Genomic DNA, 16526 nt, shown 5'->3' with positions numbered 1-16526 from the left:
TCAATATTCTATCTACTGTGCTATTTTATTAGCCTTTTAGCTGTCATATAAAACAATTATTTTCATATTTTTAAAGGAAATAAGTAATTGAGGCACAGTAAATTTAAACGATACATTACTCATTAGTGGAAAGGGTATCTAAACCCTGGCTCTAAAGCTTACATCTCACCAGGCTGCAGGAGAAAGCAGAATTGACCCATACTTTCTATCGAGTTTTTCTTTTTCTATGTTTTGAGCAAATGGAAGAAAGAAAAGGGGACAGAGCACTTGAGCATTAAGAGATTTGTCATGCCAACAATGTAAGGTTCTCAAAAGCAAAAGCTTTATTCTATCTTTGTTTTGTACAGAATTTTGAATGAGAATGTATACTGAATAAACAGCAAAAACAATAATAATAATTGAATTTTATTTAGCACTTTAAGTTTTGCAAAGATATTTTCATTCATTTTCTCCTTTGATGTTCACAACAATCCAGTGATAAAAGTACAAATGATAATGGAACAATGACTTTTGGGTGGAGTAAAGACCAAGATCACAATTATCTATTTTCATTTGACATGCATATCTTTTGGTCCATCACACAATGGCTTGGAACCTTAATTTCTTCATTTTGGAAATTATATCTGGAGGCAAACTTTCAAAAGGGACTTGCTCAGGGTAATGTATGTGTACAAAAGAAAAAAAAAGTATTATTCTTTGGAAAACAGGACAAATCAGCATTTCAGCATTCTGGATATATCTATATGAAGACAGCAAAAATACTGTTTCCCCTGGTGAATATGAAATCATTCCCTCCTCATTTTATTTGTCTTCATCCTAAATTAGAAGTGCTGGATTTTCATAGTTGCCTAATTAATTTGGGGCAGTATCAGTTCTCTGTGACGCCTGTAGGAAAGGGATTCCAATTATTCTGCCAATCCACTGGTGAAGTTGAGGGAGGCCATAGTTATTAATGGGATGTGAAGAGAAATGTCCTAAAGAGATGAGAACAAAGTTGCTGGGAACAAAGGAAGAATGTGATATATGGGGGAAGCAACTTACTAATTAGCCTTGTCATTAGCTAAGTTGTACAAGAATCAGCCATAGAGACATGAAGATAAATCAGGGTCTGAGCTCCAAGAGCTAACAAAGAGAGCTTGCTGCTTCCCTTAACCCAGTGGGAAATTTTTCATAAGTGATCTATGTTGAGGATTCTATATCTATTGAACAACAACTAGATTCAAGGAATTTTGCTCCATCATACAGACACTAAAATAAAAGAGAAACTCTGCACTTATGTTGGGAAGTCTTATTGGAAAGACTTACTATAGAATTTATGATGAATTCATGAAATATGAAATAAAAGCCAATGGATAGTTCAGACAATAAGCAGTATAGGGATAGAGAAGGAAAACTACTATAGAATGGAATTTCATAACTGAAAGGGACCTACAGCCTACCTCAATCTATAAAAGAACCTGCATATAGACTACAAAATGCTTTATAAATTAGCATCCAGCTTGCTACTTGGAGATCTCTGGAGACAGCATCCCACTACCTCCAAAGCAGTATCATTCTACTTTGGAAAAACCCTAATTGTTAGTATAATTTTTCCTGACACTGAATCTGGACTGCAACATCCATCCATCCTTTCTAGTTGTGCCCTCAGGAGGTAAACATTTGTTTGATGAAAAACCTTCTAATTCTTGAGGGCAACTACCATTTCCCATCTTATTTTTCTTTCTTCCAGGATAAATGTTTCTTCTTGGTCTTCATAATCCATGGGCTCAAGGACCTTCACTATATGGATTGCTTTTCTCTAGATGTGATCCAAATTTCCAATATCCTTCATAAAATGTGCCTTCAAAAGCAAATACCCTATTTCAGAAGAAGTTTTTAAAAACAGCATACAATGGGACTTTCAGCTCCTTCCTACTGAAAGCTATTCATCTCGATGCAATTTGAGATCATATTACCTTTCTACACTACCATATTCTACAATTGAGTTTTGAGTCTACTAAAATTTCCAGTTCTCTTTCATAAAACTTTCATATCCTTTTTATCTATACATATTTCCTCCATTTTGTTGAGTTGATTTTTTAAAAGCTATGAAAGTATTTTTGAACTCAAGTGTAACACACTTTTATCCCTATTAAATTTAATCAAATTCAACTAAATGTATTAGCTGTTTCTTTCAATTTTGTTTTCTCCAAAAATTAGATAAGATGTACCATTGCCCTTAACCAAGTCACTGATTTAAAAAACAAAATATAAGTTCTATAGAGGTCAGAGAAGATTTTTTGAAGGAAGTGCTCCTTGAACTTAACTTTGAGCCATCTGTGTTAACCAGTGAATATGAGAAGAGAACAGGAATATATGTTTATTAATTACCTACTATGTGTCAGGCACTGTGTTAAGTGCTTTTCAAACATATTATATGATTCTCACAATATCTCTGTAATGTAGGTACTATTATTAACCCCCATTTTACATATGAGAAGACTGAGGTAGGCTAAGGTTAAGCCACCATTATACAGCCAATAAATGTCAGAGGTCATATTTGAACTCAAACTTTCTTAACTCCAGATCCATTTTATATTCACAAAGTCACCTAACAGCTCTGAGCTTGAGGTCAAGAAAGTCTGAATTTAAATATTTCCTCAGATAATTACTAGTTGTATGACCCTGGGCAAGTCACTTTTCCTTTCACAGCCTCAGGCTCCTTGTCTGTAAAATGGGGATAATAATAGAATCTACTTGACTGGGCTGCAAGGATCAAATGAAATAAAATATGTAAAATTCTTTGCAAGTCTTAAAGCTCTATATACATGTCATTATTATTATTTTCATCATCACTTAAAAGCAAGATTATATAATATAGTGTAGGTGGTCCTATTGTAGCTTCAGGACAGTTACATCTAAAGCAGAGAAGTGGACATGGATATTTTTCTATACTCTAATGATCTGAGAGAAATGATTCTTTTTTTCTGATATTAGTAAACAATTGTTAAATTAAGATTAAGGTTTTCCCTTCTTATTTCCTCATTCAGAGACCAGTCCTAATAGATTACTTAGCCAGTCTCTGAAGCACATTGCTGATAGATAAGATTGCTCAAATTTTCTGAATACATGCTTCTCGATCTTTGTTGAGACCCCACCCAACTGGAAGATCTTACAAATAGATTCTAGTTTAGGTGACTTCTTACCCTTTGAAAATAATCCTCTGTATTTGTAACTTTCCATTAGATTTTAAGATGACCCAATTTATGAAGGAGAAAATCAGTGGTCTGGGTAGAGATGGATTATTTTGTCCAGTTTGCTGGAGGCAGCTGAGTTATATGATCAAGTCATGTTCTTTGAAGGGACTCTGAAGACTCATTAACATCTACTCCCTCATTGGTTATTCAGCAGTCATGGTTGATCTTCACCTGTCAGGAGCACACACATTTTCAAAGATATTTAACATTCAATAATCTGCATGGTCTTTGTCTTTAGTTGTGGAGACCACTGATCATCAATTTATTGATTTTTGCTAGTCTAATTAATAAATTGATTATGATTTACCCAGTAATTCTGTCTAGGGCTTTTAATTCATCTCAGATTCTCCTACTTTTTGACATACTTCTGTTCCAAATTCAAGAATCGGTGCTGAGTGAAATGAGCAGGACCTTTATATACTTCAACAACAATACTGTATGATGATCAATTCTGATGGACGTGGCCATCTTCAACAATGAGATGAACCAAATCAGTTCCAATAGAGCAGTAATGAACTGAACCAGCTACACCCAGCGAAAGAACTCTGGGAGATGACTATGAACCGCTACATAGAAGTTCCAATCCCTCTGTTTTTGTCCACCTGCACTTTTTATTTCCTTCAACAATATTTCAAAGTCCGATTCTTTTTTGTACAGCAAAACAACTGTTTGGACAAATATACATATATTGTACTTAATTTATACTTTAACATATTTAACATGAATTGGTCAACCTGCCATCTGGGGGGAGGGGAAGGAGGGGAAAAATTAGAACAAAAGGTTTGGCAATTGTCAATGCTGTAAAATTACCCATGCATATATCTGGTAAATAAAAACTATAATTAAATTTTTTAAAAAAGAAATGTACCAATAAAAAAAAAAAAATCAAGAATCAGAACAAAGTCAAATCCAACCCTAATTGAATCTTATTCTTCAAAAATCTGTTCAAAGAGAGAGAGAAATTAATTGTACAATTGCCTACCTAAAATTGCACTTGTAGCTATTGAAAACCGGGAAATATTACATTTTACTTTTGGAACTAATATTATTGCCTGTTTCACTAGTGAACACATTTGTTTTAGGTTGTGGGGGTTTTTCTCTGTTTACTTGGGCAAGTAACTGATTTATCAATTAGCACCTCATCAATAGCCAATAGTCAGAGATGAGTGAAAAGTCAGCTCTGCTGAAGAAAAAATTGGGTGAGAGGTGAGCAAGACAACAGGTGCTGACATTTCTGGAATTACTTTCGCTCTCCCCTGTTGCATGTACAGGTTGGCTGGTGTTCCTCATAGAATCACTCCACTTATAAATTTAAGGCTGGAGAACTGGTAGAGAGAAGACTGGTGACTAAAAGCCACCAGCAGTGGTGAAAGTTGTAAGAAAATAATTGAAAGAAATTAAAAAAAGAAAAACAGCTAGGAATAGATGGAATTTTCATCCTTCAGCAATTATTTGAAGGTCACACAAGGCCAGAAAAGCTTATTTTCCTGAGTTCAAATCCAGCCTGAGACACTTATTAGCTGTGTTGACTCTGGTCAAGTTCTTTGACCCTATTTGCCTCAGTTTCCTCATTTGTAAAGTGAGCTGGAAAAGGAAATGGCAAACCACTCCTGTACCTTTGCCAAGAAAATTCCCAATAGGCTCACAAAGAGTCAGACATGACTGAAACAATTAATTAGTGACAATAAGAACCAGTAGTGCTGTGCTCAATACTTCCAGGATAATTTTTTAAATTACTTCTAAATAGCTTAAAATTCTACTATATAATCTATAGTGGGAAAGAACACTAGAAATGGAATAAGATGTTCAAATCTTGTCTCAGCTACTTACTAACTTATGATATTAGTAATTCACTTAATCTCCTGTGCCTTAGTTTTCTCATATGTAAAATGAGTGAATATTCCAAATTGACTCTAAGGTCAATTTCAACTCTAAATCAATGATTCAAAGATATCTTACAAATATTTAGGGTACTCCTTATGGTACCAACAACTGCTAAAGGAATCTGAGTGGAAAGCATAGACTAGGGGGGATATTCTAAAGGAGACTTCATATAGAGATGAGATATTTTAAAATTTTGTTTAGAGATGAACTTTTAACTGGTTTTATGTAATGAAAGATTTGAATTGAGGGAAAGGAAAAAATAAAATCTGTCAGGCAAGAGGAACAACCAATCAACCAGAATTTATTTAGCACCAACTATAGCCAGGCAGTGTGCTAAGACCTAAACATGCAAAGAAAAGTAAAACAAGCCATAAAGTCTTGTTTTCAAAGAACTCTCACTCTAATGTGGGAGACAACACACAAACAACTATGTACAAACAAGATACATACAGATAAATTGGGGGTAGTCTAGGGCAAAAAGCCATTAAGAATTTTTTATATTTTAATTTTTCTTGATTTATTTTTTACATTACAAATATTTACATATTTTCCCCTACTTTATGAGAGGTCTCTGGTAACAAAGCAACAGTTGCGTAAACTAATAGTACAGTGACCTCATCTAAAATACATGCAACATTTCAAATTTGCAGCACCACTCACTTCTCTGTTTTTTCAAATGAACAAATGACTCTCTCCCTGACAATTTTCTTTCAATGATAATTTACACACATATGCATGTGTGTTTGTGTGTTTTTACATAGTCTAATTTCATATCTCTTCCTGTATCCTCTTGAATTTTGTATTGGTCAAAGTTCTTAAAGCTTTCAAAGTTCTTTGTTGTAACTTTGTTGCCTGTTTACTTCATTCATTAACTTTATAAAAGTCCACAAAATTGTTCATTTTTATAACACTGATGTTAGACGATAAGTTGTTTTTTCTAGTTCTGCTTACTTCATGCTTCATCAGTTTACGTGTGTCTCCATGGCTTTTTGTTGTCACATTTTCTCATTTTTTATATTATAACAATACTCCATCACATTCATATAGTATAGCTTATTTACCCATTCTGCATTTGTTGTGAATGTCTTTAATATCTATTTTTGTGTGTGTGTGTTTTTTTTTATTTTTGCTACCACAGAAAGGGCTAATACTAAGAATAAGGAAAACTAGGAAAGGTGTCTTACAGAAAGTGATAATTTACTTGAGACTAGAAGGAATTCAGAGAGGCTTGGAGGCCGAGATGAGGAAGGAAGAATGAACAACAGCAAGTGAAAATATTCTGAATTACAAGATGGAGTTTCTTTTTTTTTCTTAGTTTCCTCATCTATAAAACGATATAAATAGACTGAATAACTTCTACATTCCTTGAACTATAAACGAGATAAAAATAAAGGCTAATAAGCTGAGCAATGGAGCAGCGCATGGCAACAGAGCAAGAGTAACTCCTTTCCATATAGTTCAAAGTGAAAAGCTAAAACAAGTGTGTACATTTAAGCCAGCCCTGACAATGAAAAGCTGATTGATTAATCAGTGGAGATCTTTTGATTTCAAGCTGAAATTTTTAGATTCATGACAGAGCTAATAATCAGTGTGGTTATTATAATTCATTAAGAATTGGAGTCATATGATAAATCTCACATTGTTTTAGAAAGCTGAATTGGGGGACATTGTCCAACATAAACTGGAAAGGAGTTTCTTAGATCTAAATCTAGAAGGAACCTTGGAGGGCATAGATTACAACTTCATTTTACAGATGAGGAAACTGAGGTCCAGAGACATTAATGACTTGCACAGAACCACTAAATTAATTAATATCTGAGGTAAAGTATTTTGAGGTAAAAACTCTATCAAACTATGTGACACCTAGAGTCAAGAAAATTTTCCTTCAGACTGCCACAATATAACAAGTATGAGATAAAGCTGATGGTACTAAGAAGGTGACATATGATGGGGACAATCTTAGAAAGATTTTAAAGGAAAAATCAACAGGATTCATGGTGAGATGACAAGGATGGAGATAGCTTCAAAAGTGATTTGTTAAACTGGGGTGAAGATGGTAGCAGTGAAATAAATGAGGATGGCCAATAAAGAAAACTGAAATATCAAGTTTTGACATTAATCTGGCTTCACATATTTTTGACTTGAGTTACTGGAATGGAGAAGAGAATAAAGTATCATTATCTCTGAAATGACAACTGTAATTCTTGAGGCACACACAAGGAGGAGCCCCTCAATGTCCTTTAAGGAAGCATTTATTTCTAGAGAAGGGTAGGCTGGAAGAAGGACCCTTGTTTGCTAAATGGATTATGGAGACTCAAATTTTAAATTTATAACCCTTATAGGGTTGCTTTGGCAAGGGTCAAAAGGAAATAATAAAATATAAGGAGGAAAATGTTGCCAAGTAAAACTGGACCAGTAAAACTGTTAATTAGCTAGCCATCTTTCTGGCAAACCAGTAATTGATGAAAGTGTCTGTAAGCTCATATTATTAGCTAAATGGATAGGAATCATGGGTGCCAGAGTAATGACCTGGTAAGAACTAGAGGAGACACCATATTTAATTCACTACAGAATCTTAGATTGTGGCCCAAAGACAGAGAGAGATTCAATGCCACTGGGGCAATCTGCCAGACTTTCCTTTTCCTAATGTAAATGTGGAAGTCATTGTACCAGTGTGACAAATGTCACTGTCAACCTGAAAGCCGAACTGCTATATATAATTAAACAGTAAATGACTAGCCTACAAAGAGAAACTTGAATTTCTTTTCTAGCTTAAGTAGCTGGAAGCATGACAGGCCAAGGGTATAATGTTCAGTGAAGCAGTTCAGATTCAGGAATTCAGAGACTAATTTTGATTTTAGCCCCTGACCCGAGGGACATTGCTTTCCCTCCAGCGTCTTCCCTTCCCTCACCCTTGTGAATGCCAATTAGTAACAACAATAGTTGTGTAACTGGGAGAGCTAGGATGTAGATGAGCTAAAGTCTTTCAGTAATGTATCTTATTCAAAAAGAATTTCCCTATAAATGTCCAGTGATACTACAGATTAATTTTTATCATTGTGCTAGAAACGTGAGAATCAGTAGACCAGTGATACATTCATAAACAGGACAAAATCCTGCTGTTTTTCAGTCTCACCCTTTTTTTTAATGCTGATTGTTGTCTTTCTGAAAAAAACTGGCTTTCTGAAGCTGAGGATTCAGAGAATCATTGAGCAGTGTAAAATTCTAAGAGAACAAGTTAATCACCTCTGCAGAAACTCTTACACTCAGAAACAAATCTAGGCAAAATTATGGTACTGTAAGTTTGTTTTTGATGTCCTTTGACCTCTCCTTTCAATGCCCTTATTCTGTTCCTAAACTGCCTCTGTACATCTTCTTTGTATCTTATTCCAGATGATAGCTGATCACAGCTTAAGATATGATCCTTCCAGAGGGTATAAACATTTTAATCCAAGTCATCCTAAAAAGATTCAAGACACAAGGGAAGGAATTTGGAATTTTGCATGGCAGAGTAGAAAAATAATACCAGTTCTAGTGTAAGGAGATTTAGGTGGAGAGAGTTAGATAAATATTTGGGGGCCAAGGTCCTTTATAGGGAATTGACTCTAACCTACTCAGAAGATCCCCTCCAATTTAACAAAAATAAATAAATGTGGTTCCTCATTCTTCTCTCCAACACTCAGCACCTGTCCTAAAAAGGATTCATATAAGTAAATGCCTATGTGAAAATCTCACCTTTACAATTTAAATTATGCAAAGCCAAAATAAAGTAAATCTATACAGGGGAGACATCTATGTATTGTCCTCTTTTCATCCCTTCATCTTCTCATTTTATTCTTATTCATCTCTTTTGCTTGGTTCTACCCTGCTCTCCTCCTCTTTCCTGCTCTCTTCTCTTCTCCCTTCCTTCCCTTCTTTTGTCCTCTTTCCATGTCTTTTATTCCTCTCTCCTCTCCTTTCTTTTCTCCTTTTCTTTTTTATCTCCTTTCTTTCATTCTTCCCTTCCTTCCCTCCTTTCCTCTTTTTCCCTCTTTTCTCTCTTCCTTCACTTCCTTTTTGTCTCCCTTCTTTTCTTCCTATCTTCTTCTCTCCTTTCCCCATTCCCATCCCTACAAGCCATTTAACTATTTCATAAATGCTATTCTGAATATTTCCTTGGTTTCTGACTTAAATACAATTTTTTAAATCACAAAAAGTTTTTTTCATAACTAAAAAAACTTTTTTCATTCTCAAAACTGACTAGTAAAAAAATTATGTATCCTGCTAGATAATTGTGAATTTTTCTAACCCTGTTTTTCAATATTTTCAATAGTTATGCTAAGGGTCTGCTAAAAAAAAAAAGTATCCCATCATAATGTAGATGTTAAATCATTGTCTATTTTGCCTTATTTGTAAAGTTGGGCTATTTTTTTTTGAGTTGGGAGTTCAAGCCTTGTAACCTCATATTCAGGAGGAAGTGAAGTCTTCTGAATTCCTCTGGGGTAACTGGGAGGAACCCAGACTGTACCAGAGCCAGATGACTTCTCTCTATCAGCAAATGGACTGTAGTAAAAAATCCAGCTGCTCTGCTATAGTACCAATGCAAGGTAAAATGTCCATGATAAAGGTTTGGGGGAGACAATGAACTTATCTAAAGTGAATCAGCAGAATAAAGGCATCCATGCCTCATGTTTTCTTAGAGGAACAGACACTTCTGTGGAACAAAAGCTTGTATTCACAAGATGTCACTCTGTGGAAAGCTAACTTTAGACTTTGGGGACAATCTCTCTAATGAGAAATTAAAGCTAAAAGAATGATATTATCAGAAAGACTTTTTTCCCCCTCAACTTCCATGGTTTGGGAAACAAAATCCATGAATACTCTATTGTGTCTAACCATTTTTGGAGAGACCATTTTTGAAGCCCTGGAGGAATTTCAATAGTAGGCCATTTAGAAGATTCAATTCAGGTGGGAAAGATTTCCATTTATCAGCTAATCTAACCTCCCAGATCTAGAAGAGAGTTCAAAAGGAAAGAAGAGGAAAAACATGCTTGGTAGTTGAGTTTAGGAAGTGCCATTCACCTGAATTCTGAAAGTTTTCTTGCTGATTATTCATTTCCCTGGCTTGAACATTAACAGTATGTTAGACAGCATAGCAAGCATCCCATCATAAATTAGCCATTGTGCTGAACCAACTGAAGTTACAGATTATTATGTTAACAAACAGAACAAAAGGCGGTAAAAGATGAAGAAACACTGGTACCTGCTACATATCGTTGCTGTAATCCTGGGTTAATTAGAGTTCCAGGCTTTTCTCTGTGGCCTAAAGAGGTCTGAAAATCTAATGGTTTATGTGGGAAAACATGAAATATTATATTCAAATTGTTGTTCTTCCTTTCAAGTGACAATACCATGATGATAATTTTGATGCTAATAATAATAAGAAATTACCACATATTTTATCATTTGGACCATGTCCCAGAATGTCCTGGCACATAAGTGCTTAATAGATACTTATTAATTGACTTGTATTGTTTGTTCCTCATTTTCAATTTTATATGGCATATCCTTATTTTAAAGATGAGGAAATGAAAGCTTAATGGCTTCCTGGGGGTCATATAGCTAAAATGATGAAGTAGGAGGAAGTGAGTCATATGGAAGAAATTCGATACCTTAACTTAACACTCAAAAGCTAAGTAAGATTTCATTGCTCCTTGACTTTTAATTTGGGATGTAGCATAGCATCCAAGATCCGATTGCCAAACATCAATTACAACCATTCAATATGAACAGAAAAGAAAGATTCTTATTCTTTTTATATTCTTTTTTAATTAATTTATTTTATTTTTAAAAACAGAATAAGAAAAAAAACCAGAAATACAAAACAATATTAAAAAAAACAGAACAGAATATTGTCTTGTGCTCAGCAAAATATTAGGGAGGATTCAGCATTTACAACAGTAAGTTATTAGTCCAAGGAAGGATATATAGCAATAGAAGAAATTATATTCATGAGTGTTCACCTTTTCTTCACTTCCCAGTGAAGTGTGTATTCTGCTATGCACTATTTTTACTTTACTCTTTTTTTTTTCCTTTTATATCTCCCACCTTCCCCAAGCAGGCTATAATTAAGCAAGGTTATATTTATGTATATAGATACACACACAAATACATAGATACATATCACACCACAGCACATATCTTTCCTATCCCTAATATTTGCTTTAATTTTGCTCCTTAATTTGCTTGGTAATACTTAATCTCTTCCCATGAATGGATCCCTCTTTCCTTGCATTCTTATCCCACTCTTTGCTTCCTTCTCCACCTATTCCTCTGCCCTTATTTCTTTATAGGTTTTATAAGATGCTTTACCCTTCTTGGTATATATATATATATATATATATATATATATATATATATATATATATATATATAGAGAGAGAGAGAGAGAGAGAGAGAGAGAGAGAGAGAGAGAGAGAGAGTGTTGCCTACTAAACTAATTCCCAATGTGAGTAGGTTGTCAGAACTACTAGCCCTCCTCCCCTCTCTAATGCGTCTGTGCCTATTCTACTCAGCACCTCATTTGTATAATAAAATTACTATTTTTACCTTAACTCTGCCTCAATCTTTCTTTTGAATTATCCAATTACTGATGTTTTAAACATATGGTATATATTTCCATGTAAAAACATAAACAAATTGTTCATATCAAGTTCCTTGAAATTGATCTTTGATATTGGCTCTTATATACTAAATTTTCTCTTGTGTTCAGGTTTGGTTGATTAAAAACTCCTGAAAATCTGCAAATTCATTGAATATCCATTTTTTCTCCTTCAATATTATGGATAATTTTGCTGGATATGATATTTTTGGCCATAGGCCTGGTTCTTTTGATTGCTGGCATATATGATTTCAAGACCTGCGATCTTTTATTGTGTCTGCTTATAAGTTCTGTACAATTCTAATTGTAGCTCCAGCATATTTGAATTGTTTTTTCTTGTTTCTTGCAAAGTTTTCTTTTTGATCTTGGGGTTTAGAAATTTGGCAATAATATTCCTATTTGTTTTCCATAAAGGATCTCTTTGAAGTGGTGATTGGTGAATTTTTTCTATTTCTACTTTTCCCTTATGTTCTAGCACTCCAGGACAATTTTCTTGGATTATTTCTTGCATTATTATATCAAGATTCTTTTCTTTGCTCACAGCTTTCAGGTAGTCCAATTATTCTTATATTTTTCTCTTCTTGATCTGTTCTCCAGATCTGTTGTTTTTCTTATAAAAATTGTCTCATATTCTGTTCATTTCTTTCATTCTTTATATTCTGTTTTGTTATTTTTGTTTAATCTCTCTTAGCTTCACTGGCTTCCCCTTGCCCAATTCTGAGTTCAAATGTTCATCTTTGAGATTCTGTATCTTTGGAAGAAATTAGGGCTCAACCCATACCTAACACCACATACCAAGATAAAATCTAAGTGCGTTCATTATTTAGACAAATAGTGATATTATAAGCAAATTAGAGGAACATAGAATAGTTTACTTCTCAGATCTGTGGAGAAAGAAGGAATTTGTGTTCAAAAGAACTAGAACTCATAATTGAACACCACATAGATCACTTTGATTATATTAAGTTAAAAAGCTTTGTACAAACAAAACTAACGCAGACAAGATCAAAAGGAAAGCAATAAATTGCAAAATCATTTTTTATGTTTAAGAGTTCTGATAAAGGCCTCAATTCTAAAATATGTAAAGAATTGACTCTAATTTATAAAAATTCAAGCCATTCTCCAACTGATAAATGATCAAAGAATATGAAGAGATAATTTCAGATGAAATTAAAATTATTTCTAATCATATGAGAAGGTGCTCTAAATCACTATTGATCAGAGAAATGCAAATTAAGACAACTGTGAGATACCACTACACACCTGTCAGATTGGCTAAGATGACAGAAAAAGACAATGATGAATGGAATGTTAGAGGGGGTCTGGAAAAACTGGGATAATAATTCCTTGTTGGTGGAACTGTGATCGAATCCAATCATTCTGGAGAGCAATTTGGAATTATGCTCAAAAAGTTATCAAACTGTGCATACCCATAGATCTATCAATGTTTCTATTGGGTTTACATCCCAAAGGGATCTTAAAGAAGGGAAAAGGATCCCTATGTGCAAAAATGTTTGTGGCAGCCCTTTTGTAGTGCCTGGAAACTGAAAACTGAGTGGATGCCCATCAATTGGAGTATGGCTGAATAAGTTATGGAATATGAATGTTATGTAATATTATCATTCTATTAAAAATTATCAGGAGGATGATTTTAGAGAAGCCTGAAGAGACTTAAATGAACTGATGCTAAGTGAAATGAACAGAACCAGGACATCATTGTACACAGCAACATCAATATTATAAGACAATCATCAATTCTGATGAACATTACTCTTTCCAACAATGAGATGATTTAGGCTAGTTCTAATGATCTTGTGATGAAGAGAGCAATCCACCCAGAGAGAGAACTGTGGGAACTGAATGTGGATCACAACATAACATTCTCACTCTTTTTGTTGTTGTTCGTTTGCATTTTGTTTTCTTACTCATTTACTTTTTTTTTATCTGATTTTTCTTGTGCAGCAAGATAATGTATAAATATGTTTATACATATTGGATTTAATATATATTTTAAAATACTTAACATATATTGTCTTACTTGCCATTTACGGGAAGAGATGGGGGAAGGAGTAGAAAATCTGAAACACGAGGCTATGCAAGGGTCTATGTTGTCAAAATATCTGTGCATGTTTTGAAAATAAAAAGCTTTATTTAAAAAAAAGAAAAAATAATTTTAAAAAGAGATTGTGTCTTCTTTCTAATTGGCTATTTTTTTTTTTCAAAATCTTCTTGTTTTTCTTGGATTTTTAAAAGATTTTCCTCAATGCCCCTCAGTTGATTTTTAAAGTCTTTTTTGAATTCTTCTCTAAATACTCTCTTGTCAGGGAGCCATTTAACATTATTCTTTGGAGTAGAATTAAGAGGTTTGTTTGTTTCTTTGTTTTATTTTTTTACCTAAGTGTTCTCCTGTGAAGATGCATCCTGGTTTTCCTTTTTCCCAAAGAAAGTTTTTATGATTGGGTTCTTTCTTCTTTTCTGGTTCATTTTTTTTTTTTTAAATGAGAAATATTAGTGGGGGGGGGGGGAGGAGAGGAAATGATGCCTTTAGTTTCAATTCATCTCTTCTCTCTGACCTGGAATCCCAAACTAAGAGCTCCACCCTTCTATAAATGCTGCAGCCAGCAGCATCCCTGTCCCATTGCCTTTGCACTCACCAGGTCTGCTTGTCCCTTCTCCCACAAGGAGGCATCTCTGCAGTACAGCTGGGCCTGGCACTGCTGATTAGTTGATATTTTCTTCAGTCTTCCAGACTGAGTTCTCAGAACCCCAACTCTGCATGCAGTCTGGGAGGTGAAAATTCCTATGATTCCTGCTGAGGCTGTAGTCAAACCCAACTAGCCCCAGGAGTCTCCACTTGGTGTTTCTGTGGAGTTGGAGTTTCACAATGCTTAATCTCAAGCCTGAAGTCTTTGTTCCAAGAGGACCCTTAATGTGCTCGAAGTCTTCTTTCACCAGTCTATGTTGGCCCTGGGGCACAAATTTATTCTGTTTGTGGGAGAATTCTGGAGAGCTTGAAATTTACCAACCTATTCTTCCCTCTACCCAGAATCCTCCTCTTCTTTTTTGATTATCAATAATAGATTTTCACTATTTTTAACATGTAATTGTTGAAGCAAATCTTTACATTTACAGAAGAGACCAAAGCAACAGGCAATTGTTATGAAATGATCAGGCTCAGTCAAGAAGGCACATTGCATATCAGAGCCCTTGGGCATCTATGGAAGTAGATAGGACTACCTTTAAATCCCCTGTGAGATGCTGGCTAGTGTGTTTTTGTAAATTCCTTAACTTTGTTGTATCTTAGTTTCTTCATCTAGAAAACGAGAAAGCTGAACTCAAAAGTTAAAACCAAAGTTCTAAACCTATACTCCTTATGTATCTTGCATTCATTTGTCGTCCATTGTGACATAGGTTTGAAGTCAAAAAGACTCATCTTCCTAAGTTCAGATCCATCCCAGACATTTGCTAGTTGTGTGACCCTACATAAGTCACTTAACCCTTTGCCTCAGTTTCCTCTTTTGTAAAATGAGCTAGAAAAGGAAATGGCAAATACTCTAGTATCTTTGTCAAGGAAAATTCAAAAGGGGTCATAAATATCGGACATGACTGAACTGACTAAACAACAAAATTATACAAGGTAAGAAACAAGACAAAGTTTTCCCTTTTCTTCCAATCATGTAAAAACGAATCTTGACTCTTCAACTGGGGATCTATTGGACTGAACTGGAAATCGTTTGCTTGTTATATGCTATCCTTACTTGCTATAGTATATGCTACTGTTTCCTTTTGAAAATGAATAAGAATTGCAGAATTTCCAAGTTAGAAGGGTCCTCTATAAGACACTAGTCCAAAAAGACCATAACACAAAACAAGTAATCATCCAGTTTAAAATGAACAGGTAATCATCCAACCTTTTCTTGAAGTTGTCCAATGAGGGAGAACTCATTCCCTGCCAAGATATCTTATTTCACGTTTGAATAGCTCTAATAATAGGAAGGGGTTTTTTTTGTTGGGTTTTTTTTTCTGATCTCAAATCTAAATATGTCTCTTTGTAACTTCTATCTATTGATCTACCCTTTGGAGCTAAAAGGAACAAATCTAATTACTCTTCCATGTGATAGTGTTCTGAGAATGCTTTCTGAGAAACCGATCATGCCCCCACCTAGTTTCTCTTCTTCTGGTTCAACATTCCTTATTTCTTGATCCAGTCCTTATATAGCATGAACTCTAGGCCCTTCTGTCTGGTTGTTCTTACCTAGATATTCTCCTGTCTATTGATTTCTTTCCTAAACTATGACTCCCAAGGGTAAACGCAAGATCTTGTTGTGGTATGACCACTGAAGAGTACTGCAGAACTATCACCTCCTTATTCATGGAAATTATACTTCTCTTAATGCACCCCAGTACAACACTAGCTTTTTTTGCCTGCCATATTATACTATAAATTAATGTGCAGTTCACTAAAACCCTTAGATATTTTTCAAATAAACTGTACTCTAACCATCCCTCCTCTGAAAGATTTAGCCATCATCATCCCTTGATCTCAATTGAGGAAAAGGAGGGATAATATTTTGAATTCTTAGTACTTCCAGATGTTTTGGACAAGTTAGTAAAAAATGCTAGAATTTTGGCCAAGATTTCATTTCCTCATTTGCAATTTTAAGGGGAAGGGAGAGGAAGGAAAGAAGGATGAGTGACATTGCTAGCTACTGGTCTGATCCTATTCTACAGGAACCAGGTTTTGAGCAGTCCCATGTGCTGCTCTA

Source organism: Sminthopsis crassicaudata, chromosome 3 (assembly GCF_048593235.1).
Source record: "Sminthopsis crassicaudata isolate SCR6 chromosome 3, ASM4859323v1, whole genome shotgun sequence".
Taxonomy (NCBI): Eukaryota; Metazoa; Chordata; class Mammalia; order Dasyuromorphia; family Dasyuridae; genus Sminthopsis; species Sminthopsis crassicaudata.
Note: the sequence above shows the minus strand (reverse complement) of the source record.